At 34.5% G+C, this 27,095-nt stretch overlaps 1 protein-coding gene across 3 annotated transcripts in view; it reads right to left on the bottom strand.

The window, feature by feature from the left end:
* LOC145671208 (zinc finger protein rotund-like) overlaps window positions 1-27,095 on the bottom strand; it is a 679,398-nt gene that overhangs the window by 356,693 nt on the left and 295,610 nt on the right. The window contains exon 1 of one of the 3 annotated variants that reach the window (XM_081740073.1): window positions 812-938. The exons of the other annotated variants lie outside the window; for them this stretch is intronic. The gene's annotated coding sequence lies outside the window, so the exon portion shown is untranslated. Of the gene's footprint in view, window positions 1-811; window positions 939-27,095 lie in introns of those variants that run through there. 3 annotated transcript variants of the gene reach the window in all.

Genomic DNA, 27,095 nt, shown 5'->3' with positions numbered 1-27,095 from the left:
TATATATATATATATATATATATATATATATATATATATATATATATATATAATTTAAATTAAAAGACACATTTAGATTTCTATTAGCAAACACTGACATATCTACTTTAAAAGCGCGTTAGTTAATGTAATCATGAGATAGCCTGCAGGTACAATCCCAATCAAGCTTCAGTGGAGACGCACGCAATTTACTTCACCTATTCATAATATGTCACAACAAGTAATATGTTATAACAAGTATTTAATATATCATATTACTAAAAAAAAAAAAAAAACAAGAACACAATATATGGGCGGTGACGCGAATCATTCAAAAGAAGCCCTTCCTTCGCTACACACAATCAGCACAGACATGCTTTCCTTTCGCTTTCGTAGATAACAGGCAAAACAGAAGAAAGGGGTGGGGGCTAACTACACATTAAAAAAACACCAGACTCGACTTTCTGTTGTTTTCTAGTCGCATAAATTTGCGTACGCACACACCTACGCGCGCAGAAATCAACTCAATACGCATCTCTAAATAAACACACTACTTGAGCCGTCTGCACTCGGACAGTCTAGCGCCCTCTGAGTCCAACAGATCGACTACAGCCGCCTTTTTTGCCTCCCGCCATGATGCCTTCTTTTTCTAACACCAAAAACAACACGATAGTAAAAAAATGCACGGCGGAAAATTGAATACGCTTCACGTATCGTTCACTTCCTTGGTCACTGTTTCACTTGGAAATACTACAATCACATTACATGTAAAGTAAACATGTCAAAGTAAAGAGTGAGGGGAGGAGAGCATTCTCCCACAAGATTTACTTACCTTACCGCTCCCGTCATTGCATCGCAGACACCGAGTCAGTCAGACCTCAATGTCTGGGTCGGCCCTGAGTGCCATGAGCGCGCCGAGCTTCCTCTCAGACCCACTAGATCGCACCACGTGCAGCGGCACCACTCCGAAGAAATCGATACGGAGAATTTTTTCACGCACAAAAAATAAAAAAATAAAATCATCTCCCTTCTTAACCTGCCCAGTAGCCAAAAATAAGAAGTGATGTTTTATTTCATACATCTCTTCTACGGGATATTCAGTTATGCATATAGAAAAAAAAATCAATAAATTTCATTTCCGTGACACTTGCTATTCTCGAGCAGTTATGTGAGTTCTACATTTTCAGTTTTTATACACTTGCATTTGAATGTTTGATGTCGAACACATCCTAAAACTCTTATCAATATACCACTTGACTTTCATATAAACTCATTTTCTGAAATCCTTAATTGCATGCTCAAATTTCAATTTCCCACTCTAGTGAAACTAACTCAATGGCTTAAAATTCGGAAGTTCATCTCCACAGAAACAAGAGTTAGGAGTTAGATCCTACCCTGTGCGAAGTCAACCTAGTCAAGTTTATTGATATTCATATCTAAATATTCTTGCTTTATTAAGTTGATTATAATTTGCCTTATTGTCTTCTTTATCTTCTATTATTGTCCTCTGTATTTTTCATTATTTTTCTGAACTTTTCTGTCCGTTCTGTATTTACATGGTAACCGAGCGACAAATTACAAGTAAAAAAAAAAAATCCTAAGATATTTACGCAGGAACACGTGATGCGTTTTTTTGTACTTGTATTTTCTTGGAGGCGAAAAAATGCTGTGGGGAAGGGCACATTCAGTGCAAAGTTGTCTTGTGTTAGTCTACGGACCCACAATTGCTCAGATTCAACTGCAGCGCTTTTAGGACAATAAGGAAATAATATATGTATGTAAAATAGACTACATATCAGTGGAGGCTTGTAGAATAATATATAAACACTAGCTGAAGTGCCCGTTCTTTGCACGGGGAGAATAGTTTCTGGAGAGTATTTAAACCTCTTTCTTTTTTAGGATTCGCGTGGGAAGTGCATTTTGACTTAAACGGCATCAGAAGTGTTATTATTGATCTTAGCTACACCGAAAACTATGAACTAGAAACTAATCCACCCCTCACCATCATTCCGATGGGGAATGAATTTCGACTTAAACGCGAGTGCCATTATTCTCTTTAGCGACTTCGAAAACAAGGGATTGGGGCACTACTATCTTTTGTTTTTTATTTGGATTTGGATTTGGATTTTGTATTTGGATTTTAACATGTCACCTCCATCAAAACTTCTCTCCCCTTGCCGAAAACGTGTTTAAAACTTAAGTTAGGTCAAGGTCATCTATCCATGAACCAAAAATAATCAAAATCGGTATAGCTGTCTGGAAGGAGTTAGCCATCAAGCATCGTTACATTCGTTTATATACTACGAATATATTGATTTGGATTTATAGTTTATATGCATACATTAGCTGAGTTATTATTTTTGTTCAATAAAGCATAAGATGAACGGAAAATATTTGACACAGGTAGCCTACAGTCAGAAAAAATATTATAGGTCGAAGGTATAAGAAATGATAGCTCCAACTTATACTTAATATTGTTAATATTGTCTCGTGGTAACGTTTCTCCTAAGTTACTTTCTGATATTGTTGCCCATGATACTAGATTTTAGGTTGTCTTCTCTCGAAAGGTGCATTGAAAATCCTTTCTCGTATAGAAAAGTATATTAGTTTCTATCAGGAAAGCACTACCTCGTCATGAAAATTCTGTCTTGTCTCGTCTCGTGGGCAATATTACTTCTTGCAACACCAAGACCTAGCTAAATCTCTTTTTCACATGTCAAACCAGTAGATTCATTCTTATCAATCATTACGCAATCATACGAATTAGAGAAAAAGAACTAGGTATTCTTTTATTTTGCTTATGCGTTGCTCCATCTCTTCCGACATCTATTATTTCATGGATTCTAAACGTGATTAATCTATAAGTAATCTATAACGATATGTGATTCTGAAGAAGACATTGCTCAAGGTTTCACTGACATTGCCCAATAGCATGTCAGTACTAATAAATATGCTATACACAATCAATTGAAGTTTTATGTATTTGTGGAATTAGAGATATACATAGATTTACAGAAAGGAATTAATATGAAATATTCATTGGTTATGTTTTAGAAACGACAAGTATGGGAAGAAAGAATTTCATGGAAAACATTTGTAATATATATATATATATATATATATATATATATATATATATATATATATATATATATATATATATATATAAATCTTACAAATGTGAGTGCGTACAGTTTCGGTATTGTTAATGCAAGTTCGACTGTTAAGTAAACTCTGAACCTCCTTTTCTCTAAGAAGTGACATTTTGTAAAACTCCATCTTATTGTCTGGCTAGCATATTGTACATGGGGAATATTTATACAAAATTCAGGATTCTGCTCCTAACTCAGTAGTTTAGTAGATTTGGAGAACGTCTAAAAAATTTTCAACCATCCTTTTTCCTTCCTTATGGATAATATCTTGCAAAACCCTGACCTGTCTCCAGCGTAAGGTACAAGGAAATTACTTCTACAAAATTATGAGATTCTACCTGAGTTATGGAGATCCGAAAACTGTCCTCCTCCCTTAAAGTTTCCATTTCGCAAAATTCCGTATTATACATAGCCTAGGGACAAACAGATTATTCATACAAAACTTCAAAGGTGTATTTCTAATAATTAGAGAAAACTGGTGAACATTGTAAAAAATTTTCAAGCTCCCCTTTCAACCCTTATGAGTCACACTTACACTCAACACCTTCCAAAATAAATGGATCTTTATAGTTTATTTCTGTTCGCAGTTAATATTCTAGACCTCAATGTAACTGGCTAAACTTGAGGCACTATCTAACTTGCATCTAGTATTCTTTTCTGGTATAATAATTGTATTAAAGATCCTGTCACGTGCAGCGTAAATAGCAAGTCTTAAAGTAATCGACTAATGTAATTCAACGATCAAAGTAGAATAAAATACTTTACGAGTTACAACATTACTTTCTAAAGTAACAGTAAAATACTAAAGTTAAATACTAAAAACACGAAAGCAATCTTCATTTTAACAAGAAGGAACTATGTAACTACGAAAGTAGAAAAGGAGTGTTCTATATAGATCTGAATTGTCGACATTACAAATTTTAGGGAAGGAAAACGGGCAGAAACTTTTGAAACGAAACAGAACAGGAAAATTAGAATGGAAAAAAATTAATAAGTATTAGGCTATATGCACCTATGATACTTGAAACTTAAACCTACAGTTAAAGTTGGAATGCGAAATACCACAATGCGTTTAAATTTTATGGCTCTCTTACCGAGAATCGAACTCGCTTTCTCACTCACCATACTATCCACAAAATCAGCGGTGAGGACTAGGAATGGATAGCGATAGAGGAAAATAATTAATAGGAAAATAGAGAAACAAACTGGTTAGGACTTTGTATGAGAGAAAAGTTGTACTTTAATATCATGGAAGGAAAACTAGGGATCGGAAAAGACTACATTTTGTGGACTGTACAGTATTAAAACGGCTGTAGGCAGAATATTGATGATGATACTTAGCATTGCCCACAAGTCGAGATGATACAGGAAATAAAGATTTGTGGTATTAGAGGAAAATGGAGAAAATAAAATGGACAGAGAGAGTAGCAAACGAAGATGTTTTAAAACGGATAGGAGAAAAAGAGAATATTTCTAGCCAGCATCCTTCGTAGGAAGACCAATTAGATTGGACATATCTTGCAAAGAAATTATCTTCTTCATACCGCCATAGAAGGAAAGTTGGAAGGAAAGCGAGGAAGAGGAAAAAGAAGAACATAACTAATCAATGATTTGAAGAATAGAAGAAAATATTGGGAGTTAAAAGAGGAAGTTGAAGATCGAAAAACGTGGAAGAAACATTTCCAAGCTCAAATCTAAAAATAAGAAAGAAAAAGAAAACTCATTAGTCTCAGGTAGGGATGCGCACGAGACAAAATTTGAGGCTGTCTCGTCTCGAAAATGTGCTGTAAAAGTGATGTCTCGACTCGAAAAATGTATATTTCTCTATTGGAAGAGCTGTGACTCGAATCTAATTTTGTCAGGAAAATTCTGTCTCGACTCGTCTCGTGCGCATCCCTAGTCTCAGGACCTGGCGGAAGGCAGAGTATTTAATAATAATATGTTTGTGTAAGTTTTGTCTCGTCTTGATTCCCGAAGAATTCTTTCTCGTCCTGTCTCGATTTCCGAAAAATATTTTCTCGTCTCTTTCTGTAAATGTATGTTCAAATTAATGCCATGATGTTTTTCTTAATTTCTTCTCGAAGTTATCAGATTCCTTCCTCGTCACAAAAAAAAAAAAAAAATCAACAATGACATTTAAACCATGTTTATTATTGGAGGATATATTGTGTAATGACTTACGTACCTTTAAATGTTGATAAATGATCTTCATTATTGTGCATAAACACTTTATCAATTTATAGCATTTATACTACGAATCATGTTACAGCAAAACAATGAGATCTAAGATTTGGGTGAACTAATGTTGCCTACGAGACACATGAAAATCTTCGTCTCTTCTCTTTGTCTTCTCGCGAATTTAAAAACGAGATTTTCGTATCTTTTTCGAGGCAAGACAACAGATTTTCGTATCTTGGGCAGCATTACTTGCGACTTACGGCAGAGTACTAATGATGACGATCATGATAATGAATTTTTCTGTCATATAGATCTGAGAAGTAACCATTAACATCCATCGACCACGCATTATACAAGAGAGTACGATATGTATCTTAAGAAAGAGAAGAATAGACCTATGACCAGGAAGAGAGTTACATGAATAAGGAAGATGAAGTAGTGACAGTATTATTATAAGAATATTCAAACTATTTTTACTCTCTTAAGTCGTATTGACTTGTTTAAAAGCCCATAAAATCTGGAGGTTTTCATTAGAGATTAATTAACTGAAACTCTTGGGTCAGGACTAATACCAACTTTTCTCATCTAGGCAGAACAAGCACTACCAACCACAGGAATATTGATTTACTTGGTAATTTCAACTTTAACTACACATGTACTTGATACGTTTACTTTCATTTTAGTATTAAATATTTTCTTTCTTTCTTTTTCTAATAAATTATTAAAGTGCCTCTTTTTAACTAAGTGGCATACGTTCGCAGTCCCGGGTTTGATATTAGCAACTTTTTTTCAGGTATAAATTCGAGTACTGATCCAAGCCTGAGTTAAGCAGTAAGTATTCATATTCTCTCAGTGCTGAAAAAGGTATGTTAAATTCCAATCAATTAACCGACTAAATGTTAATATTGTATACATTATAATTAGGGAATGAAGAAAAACAGTATATATAAAGTTACCGAACGCTAAATGTAATTGCATTCCAGTTTTCCATTTCTAATGCGGTATATTCTTTGTTATCTTACATTTTAAAATTTAAAAAATGACATTTTATGGATCAAAAGCTTCAATATATTTCAATCAAAAATTTTCTTTACGACTTATATCTGGAGAATACATATATACTAACCGAACCCAAACTATCACTTAACTCAGTATGATATGCTTATTCCTTAGAAAATAAGAAAACTCGATTTAGAGCCTTTCAAAAATTTTGTGGGCCCTGATCCACTTCCAATATATTTCAATAAGAAATTTTCTTGTAGGCCTTATCTGGAAAACTATGTATAGTGTAGCCAAACCCAAATTATCACTTAATTCAGTCTGATGTGCTTGTTCCGTAGAAAACACAAAAACTTGATTTAAGGGCTGTTCAAGAATTTTCTAAACCCTAATAAAAAAAACTAATTATTGGCCAAGGTCCTAACCTTTTGATCCATTTTTTGGATTATTCCTAAAATTCTTGTTAAAATTCAAGTAAACTTGTACTTTCAATTGACACATGGGGACGACAGGTAACATTCAAGACAGTGTCTGTCACCAATGTTATTTCTGATGAATGATTCCAGTTGAAGCCTACTACATAACATAAGATGCTATTTAAGAACGGTAGATTCGCTTCTGACATTGAACAATGTCGAGGACGCTCACATCCAATCACATTATAATGATATTTGAAGACTGTCATCCTAGACCTAACATATCTATGTCTCACTCTGATGGACCATTGAAACACAACAGCACATTTCGTAATCGAATGACTAACCGAGGATGTTATTCACATATCTATCAATCGTATCATTCCAAAAGGAAGCACCAGAAATTGGTTTCTTTGAGCTTCCAGAGTTTTACCAATGTCTTTTGAAAGTGATATTTCTAATGCACCAAACTAATAAAACAAATGGAGACTTCTAACAACGTATAAACGGATAGCATTATAATCACAGTAATGTACAGAAACGCCAAGAATATTTTGTTAATTAGATCAACATGAAAAAAATACAAAGTATTGACCTGAACACATTAGTCTACAACTTCAAACAAAATATGATTTCAAGCTTCTGAGATTTTAATGGAAGAAATTTAAAATACTCAGCATAAAATATTCATATATTTCGAAAATATTTATATACATTGCCCAGATTACATAATGGGAAATTTAACAATTTAAAACTCTTCTTAAGATTTAAGTTCCTGTCTTTATTGCAGCTTTTTCCTACTTTTTTCCTTCTTTCTTTTCTTTTCTTATTATTCCCTATTCAGTATTCTGGTGATATGTTAGGATTGATTTCAATAGGTAGATAGCGGAAGCGTAGTGAAAATGCATTAGTAGCAAATTTTAGGAGTCAACCAAATCGAACCATAACATTATGTATCACTATTAGCTATATTTCCAATATATATCTGACATTGATGATTCACAAAACCATCGTAGGAGAATGATACAGTCCTGTGTAGTATAAAATAAACTTTTCCTTCTTTTAACAAGTATAAAAGACTAAGTTGCGATTATAGCACCAGTGTATTTTTTACGAAACTGTTTTTATACTAAAAATATTGTATTGGTATATTCGCGTTATTATATTGTTGTAGTATAAAAAATAGTCCAATTATAATAGCTTCTGCATTCTTTTTCCATCAGCAACATTATATGGAAATTAACAACCTCCATGGAATTGATTAAGTTGGAACTTTAATGAAAAAAAAATTACATTTTATCGAACATGTTTACGTGATATATGACATAGGGAGTCCAAATTAAAAACCAAATGTAGAACACTGAGCAGATGCAGACAGGAAAATATGTGGTGTGTTGTTAATGGTTATGTCTGAAATCTTCACTTCGGATTCTTCTGTGAACAATACATATGTGTGAAAAAGAGATGTACTATAGTAATATTTTTTTAACCATCTTACCTGCTCACAGATCATTTCAATGAGGAGCTTGTGTTGTCGTCGGCATATATGAAATTTGATAAACACATTTTCAAAAAGAATATTCTTGTTTAAAATTCTTGTTGTAGGTCATGATTTCGATTCCTTTACATCTGACATTTGCGAAATGTTTTTGTTTAGTCTCTCCCATAGTGTAGCTATTTTCAGCGCCAAATGCTGAACTCAAACAAACACTATCTCCTTCCATCTAACGTAAATTGCGTAAGAACAGTGTAATTCGGAGATAAACATTTATTTTCTTCTTTTTTCTATTGATGAGCTGCTGTCAAGCTCGTGTCAAGTCAACAGAAATGCTCAATGACAGGAATTCAACAATAACAAAAAAAGAAAGAAAAAAGAAAATAAAGACAATAAAGAAAGAAAGAACAGGGCAAGACCTCCACAGTGAAAGTTGCTTTTATGGATTCAAAAGGAGGCTACATAGTGCCCACTTACTAACAAGAGAGCCCAAGGACGAAAAAGAAATATAATTTGAATTAAATCATAATAATAAGAGACAATATTACTTTAAATAAAATGTAATATTTTGTTTTATTCTTCAGGAAGTACCGTAATATGAATATAGCTTCTGTATTTGCGCAATACTCATTTGTACTAGCAATGAATAATCATATTTTCAAAAGTTTACACAAAAGTTGAAGAGACAGTAAAATGCAAGCAATGTACACTCATGTCCAAAATGATTGTTGCATATCTATAACTGTCTTCTTGTAAGAATATATTTTGATAATGATTTTGCAGTGTACTTTTAATATTGATACTATGTGTATAATCGGGAAAAGTATATTTGTGGTAAATTTCATAGGAAAAGAATTATAAATGCGAACATTAGAATGAGTAAAACAAAATGTTGCTAAATGGATAAGAAACTTTTATTTTCGTTTTGTTGTTCTTATTTACTGCTCTTTTGACATGAAATTTTCCACATACATGTCTTTTCCGATTATACACATACTAACATTATAAGAAATACCGGACAAATTCGTTATCAAATTATATTTCTACAACAATATATTTATAGACATGCGACAACAATTTTGGACATGAGTGTACTTGTAAATTTGATTTTATGATAAAGTGACAATTTACGTTCAGATCATTTTAATTAATTTATCCTTCAATTTGAATTTGGACTATTGTTATCTTCACAGTTTTTAACATAATATTTTGAAAATAGCAAAAAGATATAATGTTTGTCCTTGGAGCAGCAGAATAGTAAGCACTTTTCTCTTTGATCTGACAAGTCATAAATTCGGTTCCCGCTTTGAACAAAAATAAAATAGTTTCCTAACACCGTAAGAAACTAGGGTATCATTAATAGAACTCCGGTCTCGAGAGCAAGAAATTTAACTATGGGATCTAAATATATTAATAAGAAAACTTGGAATCTGCCCGAATATGTTGTGAGTTGTGGAACCTTGAAGATAGAATCATCTTTGGTATGAAAACAATGTATAAATTTTGCCTTTGATACTCTTGTTCCCATTACTGTAGCGATAGTCCTAATATTTGCACTTTATTTCTGCGTAATTTGCGTACATGCGGGGGCTATGTAATGCATGTTTACCCTTGGTAAGCAATTGCATATGAACGTGAACTATCGTAGCATGAGTTCCTTATTCGTTGCAAATCATAAATTTGGTTTATTTTCTTATATCCTACCAGGCGGATGACTGCTCATAGTTGATAACGGAAGTGGGTGTTAGTTACTATAATTTACCTCCGAGATCTACAAGAAGTATTGCCTATAGACAGGGGTTGAAAGAGCGTAACACTAACACAGATTAGCGCCGAGCATCTTAAAATCATAAATTGATATTGGAGTGTACATTAGCTCAGCCAGAAACATAAGAGCAGACTGCTGTTTTACTTGGGATGTTGATAAACATTGCGTATAATGGAAGCATTCCCCCAGAATAATGATATATGGAACATTTTGGATGTTTTGATTTACCAGTGGAATCAAATTGTACACAACACGTCTGACAAATACTGAAAGAATCGTTTCTCTATTGCAAAAAATGTTGCCATAGTACATTTGGAAACATTGAAGAATCATTGCTGTATATGAGAGCTTACTTCAGTTTCCGTCATTGTTCTCCGTCTTACTGAAATGGGCAATAGCGTTATCCTGGGGAATGCTTCAGTTATCTGCGGGCTGGAAGTTTTTTTTTTTTTTTTTTTTTTTAACAGTACGTTATTGTTTTAGAAAGGCCAAGTAATTACTAATAAGGAGTCATGGGTTCCATTCACTAGTTCAGTTCCTTTCTATCTACACTATGTGATCAAAAGTATAAGGACACCTGGCTGAAAATGTCTTACAAGTTCGTGGTGCCCTCCATCGGAATTCAATATGGTGTTAGCCCACCCTTAGCCTTGATGACAGTTTCCACTCTCGCAGGCGTATTTTCAATCAGGTGCTGGAAGGTTTATTGGGAATGGCAGCCCATTCTTCACGGAGTGCGAAACTGAGGAGAGGTATCGATGTAGGTCGGTGAGGCCTGGCACGAAGTCGGCGTTCCAAAACATTCCAAATGTGTTCTATAGGATTCAAGACAGGACTCTGTGCAGGCCAGTCCATTACAGGGATATTATGGTCGTGTAACCACCCGCCACAGGCCGTACAGTATGAACACGTGCTCGATCGTGTTGAAAGATGCAATCGCCATCCACGAATTGCTCTTCAACAGTGGGAAGCAAAGCAGAAGGTGCTTAAAACATCAATGTAGGCCTGCGCTGTGAGAGTGCCACTCAAAACAACAAGGGGTGCAAGCTCCCTCCAAGAAAAACACGGCCACACCATAACACTACCACCTCCGAATTTTACTGTTGGCACTACACACGCTGACAGATGACGTTCACCGGGCATTCGCCATACCCATACTCTGCCATCGGATTGCCACATTGTGTATCATGATTTGTCACTCCACACAACGTTTTTCCGCTGTTCAATCGTCCAATATTTACGCTCCTTATACCAAGCGAGGCGTCGTTTGGCATTTACCTGCGTGATGTGTGGCTTATGAGCAGTCGCTCGACCATGAAATTCAAGTTTTCTCACCTCACGCCTAATTGTCATAGTACTTGGAGTGGATCCTGATGCACTTTGGAATTCCTGTGTGATGATCTGATGGTCTGCCTATTACACTTTACGACCCTCTTCAACTGTCGTCGGTCTCTGTCACTCAACAGACGAGGTCGGCCTGTACGTTCTTGTGCTGTACGTGTCCCTTCACGATTCTATTTCACTATCACATCAAACACAGTGGACCTAGGGATGTTTAGGAGTGTGGAAATCTCGCGTACAGACTTCTGACACAAGTGACACCCAATCACCTGACCACGTTCGAAGTCCGTTAGTTCCGCGGAGCGCCCCATTCTGCTTTCTCACGATGTCTAATGACTACTGAGGTCGCTGATAATGAGTACCTGGCAGTAGGTGGCAGAACAATGCACCTAATATGAAAAACGTATGTTTTGGGGGGTCCGGATACTTTTGATCACATAGTGTATCTACCTATATCTAATCTATTTATATATCTCTAAAAAATATTGCATATGACCTCAGCATGTGTCTGTTACATTTCGAATAACGAACAATAGTGTCCTCATAATAAACAGCAAACCTCTTAGTTCTTCATTTCGTGCGTTACCCTAATAGATGTCACTACATGCGCTTTCCCTTCTCTGTCCACGGCGACTGCGTGTTATCGTTTGTTTACTCAGCCATTCCGTACTAATGGTTTTCAATTTATGAATAAATCTTTACGACTTTTTAATTTTGATTTAAAAGATGATTTGTTTATCGTGAGATGATGTTGAGATATATGCTATTAATTTGCAATTCGGTTGTTGACTGTGCAGCCAATTTGCCAATTTAAAACTAGTAGTAGCTATTACGATAAACTCTACAGAATTAATGTGCATAATGCTTGTTTATTTCAACCATTCACAGCAATTCTCTCGATATATTTGTTAGAAATACTCGATAATATCTACATGATTAAACAAACTTAAAGAAAAATGCACCCAGTGGCGTAGCACACTTTTGCGGCCCCCCCCAGCAAAGTGTAGAGAAGGGGTCCTAGTTGTAAAGCTGATAGAAGTAAGGTTGAGGTTCTACTTCTTTAAATCGTTATTCATCGCAAGACTTCGCTCCCCCCCGCACTGCGGGGGTTGCGGGGGCAGCTGCTACGCCAATAAAACATTACACCTTCAAAGCTATTACTTCTGCTATTGCCTACTGTTCCTATATTGAATGAGTTCCCATAGCTGTACCTAATGACTTTTCTCCTAATGATTGGTAGCGAAGGAGAAATATAAAAATAATAATAATAATGAGAGAGAAATAAATAGAATAAAACCAAAGCGGTTAATGTTTCTTTTCCTAAATATCTTTCTTCCTATTCAGTTATTCTCTTCTTAACATCAGCTACACAAAATGGAGAGTATATCATCAGTTATCAGTGACACGTTTCTTCCGCAAGTACTCGCAATAATCGAGTACCCGCCTCTTTCTTCTTTGTGAAAGTCGTTCCCTTCAAGAAAATGCAAGAGAGTCGCCTTTCGCTCTCCCGATGGAATTGAGGGAGGAAACTCTATTCTATCCTTGCATCCCCTGCAACCAAAAACGCTCCCTGATGACAACTCAGCAAACAGGGTTGCAACTTAGTCAGTAGTATTTTTTTGTAGACAGACAACGATCGTCGATTCTGTTACAGGAATATGAAAAGGGCAAAAGAAGAAGACTGTGTAATAAAAAGATAAATAACGAATTGTTAAAGAATTAGAAAATATAATTTTATATAACATATTATCATTTTCCTCCTCCACTTATGTAAAATCGCAGTATATCCTAATGACTAGCACATACGTCTTCGGTTTGTGTGGTCTTTGTTTTGACAGCAAAGGAAGCTAAATATTTTAAAACATTAATGTAGTGTCATGAGGACAACTGGAGTGCTATGCCAATAAGAAAATAATGGGCTTGTACCAAAGAAGCTAGAAAAAATATCATTGGAAAATGATAGGCTGATCACAAATCTTCCAATAAAACATACTAAAGAGGAGCTGTTTACCATTATCTATTTGACTTCATAGAGCACCATAGTGCTAGTTAGTAATTACACATCAGTGACCTACCGCTTTGTCAAATCAGAAATAAATTAAATATGATAGTGTTACTGATGTAACTGTTAAACTTAATTTTTGAAAGGAACTTATGAATAAATAAGTACATATATTAAATTATACTAGCTTTGTATGTAATTAGCCCTTTCATTACATGCTAATCTTAAAGATTTGTATAATTGTACTGTTTCTATTGGTCGAAATCACTTCCTTCCAGAATCATTTTCACATGATAAAATTCAATGAAATTTTATTGTATTTCCAGTGGAGTCAGAAAGATAAGATAGATAAATGTTTTTCCTTAATATTTTGAATGGAAATAATTAATCATAGCAGGCGAAATCAAACGTACAGGAGCCCTATATTGTCAATTAAGCAGAGGCGTATGCAACAAGAGGGAGTTATTTGCAAGTTTAACAATAATGGACATATCTCATTTAGGGAAGCCCGGATTTTATTTGAAGGCAGGCTAGCATCCCCTTCCCCCGAGGCTACACTTCTGCATGTAAAATTCATCAGGAAAGATAGTGTGATGAACTTGTCTCCTTCACTTCTAATAAGGATGCGCACGAGCCGAGACATGTCTCGAATCTCGATTTGACTCGACTCTAATTCGAGTCGAGATTCGAGTCGAGACACTTTGTAAAATTCGAGACGAGTCGAGACAAACGTATTTCTCGACTCGAATTTTCGAGTCGAGTCGAGCTCGAGACTGCTCGTAAAAATCTCTACTCCACTCGAAAATCTTTCTATAATTTTTAATATTATTTTGAATTAAGTAGATATTCACTCAGAAACAGCCTTGAAACCAACTCCAGCATTTATTACTTTAGAAGGTACTGAACGCATAAACTTAATAGTTAATCTTTCGAGATCAAGATTTAATTTTCAGCTCAATTCAGTTAATTAAAACTAATAATTAATGTCGTGATATTTGATTGTACTTCAAATATAATTATAATAATAATAATAATAATAATAATAATAATAATAATAATAATAATAATAATAATAATAATAATAATAATAATTTATTATCTAGTTTGTATAAAACTATTGCGATAAAGTGAACTTCATAAATTCTCTGAATAAGCAATTGACAGTCTATACCGGTAGTGATTTAGCATAGTTATAATTATTGTGTTTTCCTTCCCATGAACGCAATGGGGCTATATAACTTCTGGATTATTCACTTCCCCAACTATTTTGAGGCTTTAATGTGTTGCAGTATATCAGGAGTTACAGATAATATATAATGTAACATTTGTTGCTCATCAATGATACGAGACTATTTTACATAGTATGTTACAATAAATAGAATGCTTAGTTGCCAAGAACTAGTACAGATAGGTATCTTTCGCTTCTATAGATAGGTATTTTTTAGAAAGGATTTTTGTAAACACTAAATTATAAAACAATAAACTACATTCAGCAGTGCGTATTTTGTAAGTTGTATATTTTGTATCGACTCGAATTTCGAGAAGTCTTGCCTCGAATTCGATTCGAGTCGAGACAGGCTTAAATCACGACTCGACTCGACTCGTGCGCATCTCTACCTTCGAATACACAAAGTGCTGTATTGTACGCATATATACTGTATATAGGGCTGGATTTAGTGGAGGTGCGTCCGTTCATTTTATATATACACTACGTAAAATTAGATGCTAGCAGTTAAAGTAGCAACACTTTCATGAGGATTCTGTACGATACAAGAATCCATCATATTAAAACTGTCCATGATTAAAGAAATTCCTGATCTAAAGCAATATAGGCCCTACTGAAAATTATTCCGATACAAAGCAGCCGTAGCTCAGTTGGTAAACCGTTGGTTTTGTATTCGGAAAGTCGTAGGTTCATTCCCGATAGCAGACACTGAGCATTTCCAGGGTAATTCCTCATTCATACCACAGATGCCTAAAGGCATTTTAAAAATTTAAAATTTAATTCAAATATACTGGTAGTTATTGATGCACCTCCGTTAGAAAATTCTGGATCTTTATATATTGTGTCAAAGGATTTTTCTTATACTCTTTTCTCATTGTTTGTACAAGCTCCAAATACTTTGAGTTTCAAACGCTCTGATTAATACTAACTATTGTCATAAATAAATAAAATAAAATTAATCAATTAATCATATCTTAGCAACGAATAATAAAGACTTGTGAAGTGTATTGCGAAGTATAAAGAAGTTTTATAGGAATACTGGATACCTTAAACTTAAGTGTACCATCAAATTCTACAACATGTTAGAGAAAATTTGTGAAGTTCTTTGTGTACATTCTATCCAGTAGTTACACATAATGAACCTAAGTTTGCTACGATGCGTTCACCCTAACGTCCACATCATTTGGTCTCCACTGTCCTCAAGACATTTCATTTGTCATTCTCCCTTAGTCAACTGCACACTCCACATGAAACCATCACACGCAGGAAATCACCAGATAGAAGAACGTAATCGATCACAAAGGAGGCAAGGTGAAAAGAGAAGATGTATTCATCTGAAACGATTCTTTTCAACTTAACTATCGTCTACATCTAGTTTCCACACAACTCTGATATATTTTCCCTCTGAGCATACTTGAAGATATATGTTACGTGCTGCTTATGCGTGATCATTGTGTAGCTCTGAATCACATAGATAAATATCGATATAAAGTTGAAGAAATAAAATCCCCTCCTTCATGCTTTCTGTGTTAGAAATTCCGGGTTCATTGATTGGGAATATTAGCCTCGAATACTAGCCTCGAGTAGTGTTGTGTAACATATAATACTTGACAGCAACGTAACATACGTGTCAATAATTACATACTAAAAAATATTTTCTTTGAAATATGGTTTCCATAATATATATGAACAACTCTTGAATGACTGATCGACACCAGATCAAACGCTAAATCTAGAAACTTGAAATTTTAACGGGGCATACGATTTGCGACGTAAGGTATTAATAAGTAAGGATTTTTGGAAATTCGACTAGGAAAAGGGAGAAATAGAGGTGGCAATTATTATATTAAAATTTCCGTATTTCGGAATCTCTGATGGATAGAAATACGAAATTTGGTACAGGAACTTTCCATTTAAAATAATTAGACATGTGCTTTACAGTTCTTTTTAATACATCTCCTAGAAGGGAAGAAAATGGTAAAGTTATAATTGTTATAATAGGGTGGCCATACCTTGAAATCTTTCAAGGTTAGAGACATGAAAATTGGCATTTAGGCTTTTAATTTACAATAGTTAAAGAAATGTTTCAGTGCTTTTCAATGTTTCCCTTAAAATGGAAGATAAAAAGTAGAGTTTACAATTGTTATAAAGTACAATTATGTTATTTACAATTGTCATATTTGGAAATCCCTTCAGAATCGAGACATATTAAGGATATGAAAGTTGGTATATAAAGTCCTTATTCAAAACAAGCGGGCATATGACACAGTGTTTCCGGAAATTCTGCTTTTAACGTGAGTATAGGCCAACTTTTAATGCTTTCTCAATATATAAAAATAACTTCGAGATTGTCAGTTTCATCACGAACAAACGTGAAATGAATTTTTGAACACAGTCAGCAATTGGGATGACATAGGTTTCTATAATTTGACTTCAATTGAAATTCATATTCTAAGGGAGGAAGGTGTTTAAATTTTTTACATACAATAATACCATAAACGTATTCTTATCGTAAGAAGAACGAGAATAAAGACCAAAATATGAGATGCAAGGCCATGGGCTGAGCAAAGGCGGGGGTCTTGGAGCAAGTTCCCAACTATTCGAAGGCTAGTCTCTGTGTATAAAACAAGTCATAAGAGGAGTGACTGACTGACTGATCAAAGCCCAGGTCAAATTACTGAAACTAGAAAATTGAAATTTTGACAGTGTATAGGATTTGTGAAGTAAGGTATCACTAAGGAAGGATTTTTGGAAATTCAACGGAGGAGGGAAATAGGAATGACAATTATTATACTAAAAAGTCCATATCTTAAAATTTCAAGGTATGAGATATGAAATTTGGTATATATACTTATTATTTAAAATAATTAGAACATGTTTCAGCTTTTTTAAAAATATTTTACGTAGAATCGAAGAAAGTGAGTGGAAAGAAAAAAGAGGGAAGGATTATCATTATTATAATAAGATGTGTATATCTCGAAATCTCTTAAGGTTAGAGACATGAAATTTTGTATTTAGATTTATCATATAAATTAATTAGAAATGTGTTTAAGCGTCTTTTGATATTTGAGTTAGAAGGAAAGAAAAGGAGTGGGAAGAAAAATGGAAGAGGGATTACAAGTATTTATTATAATATGATGTCCATATCACGGAATCTCTTCACGTTCGAGAGGTGAAATTTGGTATTTGGGCTTTCATTTTAAATTAATCGTATGTGTATTTCAGCGTTTTTCTATGTTTGTACTAGAAGGAGAATAACAAGGAAAATAACAAGATGTCTATCTATTGGAATCCCCTAAAGTTGGATTAGTAATAGATAACATAACATAACTGTAACACGTATTGAGCATAAACAAAGATATGGTTCTATGGGAGAATTTATCTTCCCCACGGGTCACTCCCTGAAATCATCACTAGTGGTAAGTCGTATATACAGTAGGTATCTTAGGACAATTGGTAGGATTGGATTTTGGCATCTCTGTTAGTGCTGAATCTACAACTTAGTGTGGAATCTGGCGTGAAAGCTAAGATGTCCCACCTAAACTCCAGTCGAGAATTGAGTTCAGGTCTCCTTTGCTGAAGGCATGTAAGTTAACCATGCAGACAAAAGGGAGCATTAGTTACCTTTGGTAATGAAAAACTTAACACCAAGGGGACAGAATTACCGGAATTGTCAGCACTGTAAATGATGAACAAATGGAAAATAATAAAAATGAAGGACGAAATGATAAATTATCCGTTATGTAATGTGAGATACTAACTTGTGATAAAATGTTTTAAATAATTATAATGATACTTCGTAGATTTTTTTCGGGCTTCAGCGTCCATAGCTATTGTGGACGAGAGACTGGGATGCTTCTCCAACTTTTATATATATATATATATATATATATATATATATATATATATATATAGCGAGCTCGCAATGATTTGGGATGGTATGTAATGCGAGCGTACAGTAACAGTTAAAAACATTTAATGGTTAATTGTTTGAGCTATGTGCGTTACACAGTATACTAAGCGGCAGCCGAACTGACAATTGACGTCACACGACGTGCTATTATGAGAAAATTGAATTCAGATGGTGAATATTGCCACAAGTTAACAAGTTCTTGCCATATTTGCATGCCGTCTGAATTGAGCTCACACGTACAGTGTTAGCGTAAGCGGGTTCCTTAAACGTCAATTCGGCTGTCGTTTACAATAGTAGGTACGGAACATTAATGAAATAGTAATATCTGGTAGCTAAACTTGCAAGGACTAACGCTTAATTCACAAATATTCTAGCCACTAAGCTATCAGCGACATCTCGTTTTAATCGAAAAAATCTAATTGCTAACCAACAGTGAGTGTTTCAGCTGAGGCTACTATTCCTATATGACAATTATTCAGAGGTTCAGAATAAAGGAGCAAAATCAAGCTACTGGAACATTGATCTTTAAATTAACTTCCATTTTTTTTTAAGTTATGCAAACCATTAGCACATTTCTGTATTGTCTTGTTGCCTATAACTAACTTTTGCAATGCAAAATTTTAGTATTAAGTAAATTCAGTTTCGAGTAAGTGTTTTTTTTTTTAAAAAAAAAAAAACAATATGATTATTGGAGATACCTTTATGTACAAGCGTTGTCTTCATTGTTCATAACTTGTGGATTATCAATTTTAAATTCTCGACTTAAAATAACAAACAAAACGATAAGTGTCTCGTGAGAGCTCCGTTTAGATCAGTTCAATACTTTACGGAAATCGAAAAGTAAGGCGGAAAAATTACTTCTATTTGGCACTCAATATGTACGTACAGATATATTTTGCTATTTTAAATCAAGGTCGTATAATTTACAGCATTGTATAAACATATTAACCACCACAACATTGCACCGAGAAGTTATTTGCAAGAGAATCAATATATTCTATCTATATAGAACGGAGAATGACCCAGAGATAGAAGACAATACACGTGATTCACGGCGTCCTTCAAAGAAAACAAGGTAACTCCTGAGGATGATTACATAATAGTTGACTTTGTCCGTTTAACGTAGTTTGCACCGAACATTGAACTGTCAAGAACCATTTTCCCAACTTCTAAGGATTATAGTTTTTCTTTCTCTCTTACTTTCTTTTTTATACAAATTTTCCTTGTAAACAGTCGGAAAGCATTACCGGAGATCAAAAATGATTCCTTTTAACTTCAGGGAGCGCGGTGGCTCAGTGGTAGAGCGTTCACCTCCGGTGCTTGGGGTCCCTGGTTCGATCCCAGCTCGCGCCGTGTGGACTTTGTGGTGGACAAACACCGTGCTCGTGGGTTTTCTCGGGGGTTCTCCCGTTTCCTCCCACTTTCTTCATTCCACCATTTCACTCATTTCTCATTATCACCGTCTCCTTTAGCCTAACCGGCATAACCGAGGGACGTTAAACTTAGAGATTTTTCCTTTTAACTTCAGTCGCAGCATTTGAACTTCTACTGTTCAGCACAACAAAATATTCAACAAGATATGTCATTTGACACATGTTGTGTAAAATGAACTTCTTTAAATATATACACTTCTAGAGTTATGCCATATAAACTTAAGAAGGCAGGTTATGAGTATAGGTGAATAATAATGGAAGATTTGATGCAATGACGAAGGTAGTAGAAAATGTGAAATTCCTAAGAAAACTCACATATACCATGTTGCGTACAACAAATTAATATGAACTGGATTAATCCTGAGACTAGCTATATTTAGAGGTCTGCCATTACGGCATTGTTATTCTGACATATATTTGCATTTGTAATCTTGAAACTAGTGATGTTGTAAGAATATTGAAAGGAGGATTCCATTTAGGCCCTCACCAATGAAACAAAACAGTACTGTAATAATATATGACAGAAAATAACCTCCTCTACATTGTGAAAAGCTTTAGCTGAAAGGTACTTTTAAGAAGTTCTAAAATATAGAAATCTACGAAACAAGTCTGAAATCAACAGGAATGACTTACTGCAAAAGAAACTAGAATGATATAAAATTGATAGCGTTCGAGATGTGTAAACAAAGATGATTGAGTTAAGACTAAGATACTGTAAGTACAAAATAAAAATCAAATATACCAATTCATATAGAAGCTAAGTCGAAATAGACGTATGGGACAATTAGGGAGAAGTGAAATGGAAATGCTCGCAAGTGAAAATAGTTATACATAAGATAGACAGAGGCAGATTACAACTATTTGTAAGAACATTTGAACAAAATTAACCCAAAAGTCCATTATAGTTCAGACATAGTTATCTAACTTTGTGCTTTCAACTGAAACCCTTGTCTGACGTTGTCTTCGGTACACTGTTATCACATTCAGTGCAATTTTGTTTCGCGCTTCCGTCTAAGGCCAAACTGGAGGTCTTCCGTTCTTTTCCTTAACCTTCGAAGAGCCTATGACCACATTAATTTTAAAGTGTTGTTTGACCTTGAATAACCCTAGTCTTACCAGTGTATCTGTAACATCGCATAAAATAGCGCAAATATCTCTTCATATGATTACATGAATAATAAACGAAATATACTGTTGTTTAACTATTTTCCAGCATCCCCTCTACTCGGAGTCGGTTCAAGACATTGTCGTATTTGTTTTGTTTTGTCGTATTTAGGAATCAGAGTCAATCAGGATCACGCTATTAAACATAAACCTATCTACCCTTCGTTCTGCAGAATGAGAACTAGAATAAACCTGAACAATATCCTGATTATTGGATATCGTATTGGCATTCACTTCGTTTTGTTTCAGAAAGCCGAATGTTCATCACCACAGAACTCACCATTAAATCGTATTTGTAAAATCTTGCGTTGGTAACTCAATTCACTCTATTGATAGTCTTATGTTACATTAAACATTTTCCACAGAATTTAATTTTTCGAAAATCCTGCAATTTTCTGTGTATAGTGACTAAATTTCAACAACATCCTTACAACGGGAGCAGTAATGCTTTTATCGGATTTTATTTTTAATTTCGTTGAAATTAGTACTGACGATGAAAGATTTTTATGAAACAGTATCGTGCACTTCTAGCTATTATTTATTTTATACTTTAATTTTTAGTTATTATTTATTCACATCTATTGTTAATAATGATTTTCTGTGAATGCGGCTTCAGTTTGTCATTACATGTACATACACTATCGGACGATCTCGTTACGTATCACCAGGAAAATATTCTTGTTCTTGTGTCTTGATCCTGTCTCAAGTTTTGTGAGGAATGTGTTGTCCTACTGAGCATTCGGCACATTCGTGTAGCATGTATATACGAAATACTGAAAGCTCAGTGAGTGCTTAGAATTTTCTTTTTAGTGACTGTATTTTCTTTTATTAAAGTAAATAAAATAGTTAACTGTGCTGTTTTGTTTTATTGTTATTACTATTCTTATAGGTATTCTCTTATTGGTCTGTTATTTATTTTATTTTTCTTTTAGCTTTCACAGGCCCTTTGTTTAAATTTTAACTTAGATGTTTTGTTTTATTCTATACTTTATCGAGTTCATATTAAATTTCTTTATATTATTTTTTATTTTATTTTGGGGAATGTCTTTTAAAGTAGCATGTATTGCTTATTGGTCTTTTCGTGACGGGGACAAATATCTTTGCCAATGATGTCCCCATTAAGCATACCAATCAATCAAAACTGCATCGTCCGCCCTTACAAAGTAGCAACTGTAAAGGATAATTGTATACATATATTAATATTAATTTGTAATAGTTTGAGGGAAGAAGACACCTAATCAGAATTGAATAAGGGATATAATATAGCAAATAAAAGTGTTTAGTTTTTGCTTGGTTATACAAAACGAAAGTTATTTCCTATTCCTATCTTCATGACCATTCGAAAAAAAAAAAAATTCTAAAGAGGGAAAAATTATTCTTGTCAGGGATGAAAATTTTTTCTGCAGGGGAGGATAAATTATTGTTAGTAAAGAAAATCCCTGGCAGCCCCTTGTTAATTAGCACACTTTGTATTTTGTCATATGTATCAAAGAGCTTCTTTCCTATTCGCATTCTTATGAGCTATGTGAGTTCCATTTTGTTTGTTTGATGAGATTTGACGTCGCTTCTTTTAGTACTAAACTATATGAGACGTACATGAAAACCGATCCACCGTAATGTGTTCAAATGCTGTCCCGTCGGGAATCGATTCCGGAGTGCGACCATAAAGGGCGCTCATAATAGTCTCTACATCAGCGAGGAGGGCACTATTTTGGTTTTGTGCATTGCAAAATGAATTATATAACACTAAAGAGAGCACTTCAAATTTCTAGTGGGATACTTTTGTCGGAAACTGTAACGTAAGTGTAGAAATGAAAGTACTGTGTTAGATTAGAAAGAAAGAAAAACTATTGAACATTGTACTGCAAGAGTCAGGGCAAACAACTGGAGGTCGTCTGGAAGGAGCTTTTGTGGTTATTAGATCATATTTACGATTTCTTCATCGTTCAAAAAGTCAAGGTCACTAACAACGATAAAAAACAAAACAAACAGAAAAAGAAAAAGGATCATTATTAACTCCTGATAATAATAATAATAATAATAATAATAATAATAATAATAATAATAATAATAATAATAATAATAATAAACTTACTTAGGATTTTTATGTACGCACTTTTTCCTTTTAGAGCATTATCCTGTTCCTTCCTAAATTAGAAATGAAATGGGAAATGAAAGGAAATATTTTAATTTAACGTCTCACGATTATGGCCTTTAGACTAAGGGAGACGATGATTAAAGAAAGTGAATGATGATGGAAGAATTGGTGAAATGAGAAAGTGGGAGTAAACAGGGATACCCCAAGAAAACCCACAAACACAATATTATCCACCACAAACTTACTTGGCCGGGGATCGAATGGACCATTTATCTTGATACCCCCATGTAACAGTTAAACAAATAAATAGAAAACAATTAAATTCCATACTATGCAAGTATGGAAGGAAAGACGTTGTTTGACGTATTCTGCAATAAAATCAGATTAACAGTGTTGCCTACCCAATATAAAGTTGTATTATTTGAAACGGCACTATGTCAGTTTATTATATATGTTAAATCTACAAGAGGAAAACTTATAATACTACATTTATTATGCAGTATTGGAAAGTAAGGACACTACAAGATCACAAACATAAAAAACAGACAAATTTTGGAGGGTTCTACGACAGTAATAACGCAAGTAATACGGACGGGGTAATGTACTCATAATCCAAAGTACTTCAGGGTCGAATACTACGGTTATCGCATGACGTATTTCAAACAAAGAGGAAGAAAGCTACAAGGAGTTGAGTTAAGATGATTTTGACTTTAGCGTTCCTTTCAACAGCGAGGCTATATGAGACGGGGCCTACTGATTAAAGTGGAATCCGAACATGAGCTCCCACCGGGAATCGAACCCGGGTCTCCCACGCCAAAAGAGCCTATGCTAAACGCTTAGCCACGAAGGAGCTCCAAAGCTACAAGGAATTGAAAATTTGGCTTTTTTTCAAATGACTTTATTTCAAAAAGATGTTTCAATAGATAACATATCCTGTTCCGTAGATGTTTTTAATAGACATAAATATTATAATGCAATTAACAGCAATTTGATATCTGAAACAATCCCGGAGATACAAAAAGTGTGGTTAAATTTGACACATTGCTTAAAATGACGTGTTAGTGGGGATTTTGAAAACACTTGTTGATTTACTTTGATTACCTAACACTACAACAATACTTTCTGGCAGGTGTAATTACAACAATTTCTCGCAATTACAAAATTTTATTGCAAACCTTACCATTATTTGCCATATCTCCAGAACGATTTGAAGGATCGAATTGCTGTAAATAGAACTATGATCATCTTATCTATTGAAAACCATCAATACAATTGGATGAGATACTTATCTAAGCAGTTTTCTAAATAAAGACTTTCGAAAAATATCAAATTTTTAATTCCTTGTATTTAAGTCTTGTAAGGGTTACAATACCACAAAAAAACATTATCGTGAACATGTCAGTGAATCGTGAAAACAGTGAAAACTATTGAACACGCGTATAATGCAAACCAATGTAAATTATAAAGTGGGTAGATCGCTATTATTTGCCCAAATCCAACAACACATGAAGAAGTAGCATCAGTGGTCGAAGTGAGACGGTGTGCATGGTCTCTCAGTGATAAAGACATACCGCCTCTGCTCTTTTTCCACTTCCAACACTGAGTAGCACTCATTGTAACAACACGGTGTATATCTAATATATCTACATAACGCCTTGAACCAGTGTTGCCACAGTCCTAGCTCTGGAGTGGGCTGAAAAATAGTACCAAATTGAAATAAAAATGGTTGAATTCATTATTGTGTACCAGTATAATACATGGCTCTGTAATGCAAAACTAAAAGAGGTAGAGTTCTGGAACACTCTCCCCCTCTTCTAAGATCTCAAATCAAGTAAGTGCTCTTTATTAAAACATCCAAATAGGAGGACTCCGAACAACCATAGAATTAGATGAAACTTTTCTCGCACGTAGGAAGTATAACAAAGGCCGAAAATTAAAACGGAAAACAGTTATCCTCGGTATATATTGTAAGGAAACCAAACGCACCTCTATTTCAAAGTGACTAATAAGCCAAAACGGTGTTATGGCCATATATGAAAAAAATACATAAAACGAGGAGCAAATCAATCATCTCCGAGTTCGTGTGTAAACAGTACGTTATAATAAAATATTAAAATATAAATTATTGCACCGTATTCTCGCTTATTTCACGACCGGAGGAGGATAATTGAATGTAAGAAGAATATAAGATAACTAAACTGACATTTGTAAAAAATGTAAAACCGGTCCAGGATCCTAGAACCTTTCCTGAAAGACATCACAACACATAGTTAATAATTTTAAGTGACAATGGTATCTATTATTTATAACTAGTGCAGCATACATACACAAATAGAAACCATATGACATCACACCTCCAGTGTAGTAAGACACCACGCATACACGTAATACACATACAGTAACAGAAAACATATTACACCACACCTCATGTTCAACAGTATTTTTTAATTCCAACTCACACTTGAGTAACGTGAGATGTAGGAAAAGTCTTACTGACTCTTTTGAAAATGTGTCAAGTATTTGTTAAATGGTGCTGAATTGAGTAGAATTGTACCAACATTTTCACAAAAGGGTCTAAAAATGCCAACGTGGTACCAACGGGCCGTCATTTACGGGGGCCGCGGTGGCTCAGTGGTAGAGCGTTCACCTCTGGTGCTTGGGGTCCCGGGTTCGATCCCAGCCACCGCCAAGTGAACTTTGTGGTGGACAAACACCGTGTGCGTGGGTTTTCTCGGGGTTTTCCCGTTTCCTTCCACTTTCTTCATTCCACCATTTCATTCATCACTCATCATCACCGTCTCCTTTAGCCTAACCGGCATAACCGTGGGACGTAAAACTCAAAGATTTCATTTCATTTTTCTTTCTACGGTTATGTGTGTTTTCACGTTTAAATAAATTGGTAAACTAGATCTTTTTTCATAAAGTTGATGATATAAAATTGTTGTTCAAAGCCTTTGTACTTTAATAGGCCTTCTCTAAAATAAATTAACATGAATTGTGCTTCCATCTTCCGAGTTCTTTTAAACTATATGTTGCGGACGTTGATATGTTTGTGGTCAATCCTTTCGACAATGAGATCTCGGAAGCTACAGACTCTCGAAAGATGACGTTTTCACTGATCGATTGGAAATTTTGCGTAGATTGTCCAGTTCTAATTGAATATTAAAAAAAAAAAAACATGGCCTTTATTTCTGTATTACATTTTTTAGGGTATACTGAAAGCGTTGAAATTAAGAAAACTAAAGCACCATATCCTACGCGTTATACATTCCAACACCACATTGTTGTATATAGGGATTGCATATGTTTCAGGCGTTTGTTTCATGGCCAAATAATAATGAAAAAGGAACGATAACCATTTCTCCAGTCTAACCAGTAAGATGAATCTTTATTTTTGGAGTGTTTTGCCCAATGAACACCGTATATAATTGCCATTATAATTAATGGTGTATGTAATGTATTTGCTTACTACATACTGTATGCAAGAAGAAAGAAAACACTGGTCATGCATAAATTAGAAACTCCAACCGAAAGTAGGCTCAAATCTTGCAAACGGTGCGAGATATTGAGAAAAAAAATAATCGATAAAATCTTCCCTTTATGATACGCCTTGCCGATTTTATTTTCAAGACTTCTTTCACTTGTGTCTGTAAAGGGACATGTACAGATGTTGTGAGGAATGAGAAGGATATTTATGCTCATATGCGAATGATGCGCTGTGCAGAGAGCGGAGGTTCAGCTAGTACTTATATAAAAAGTCAAAGTATTTATAGAGTTTCCGTTCTCTGCTGTAGAGACTATAAAGCAGATAAGCGCAAATGACCACAATCTTATTTTCAAAAAATTCAGAATAGTGAAAGGAGTGACATAATAACTGCATGATATATATTATTACTTCTACAAGAAAAATCTAATTATTTTTAGATTACATT

The sequence above is a fragment of the Thermobia domestica genome, chromosome 15, assembly GCF_964235325.1.
Source record: "Thermobia domestica chromosome 15, izTheDome1.hap1.1, whole genome shotgun sequence".
In the NCBI taxonomy this organism is placed as follows: Eukaryota; Metazoa; Arthropoda; class Insecta; order Zygentoma; family Lepismatidae; genus Thermobia; species Thermobia domestica.
Note: the sequence above shows the minus strand (reverse complement) of the source record. Positions and strands in the feature narration are given on the sequence as shown.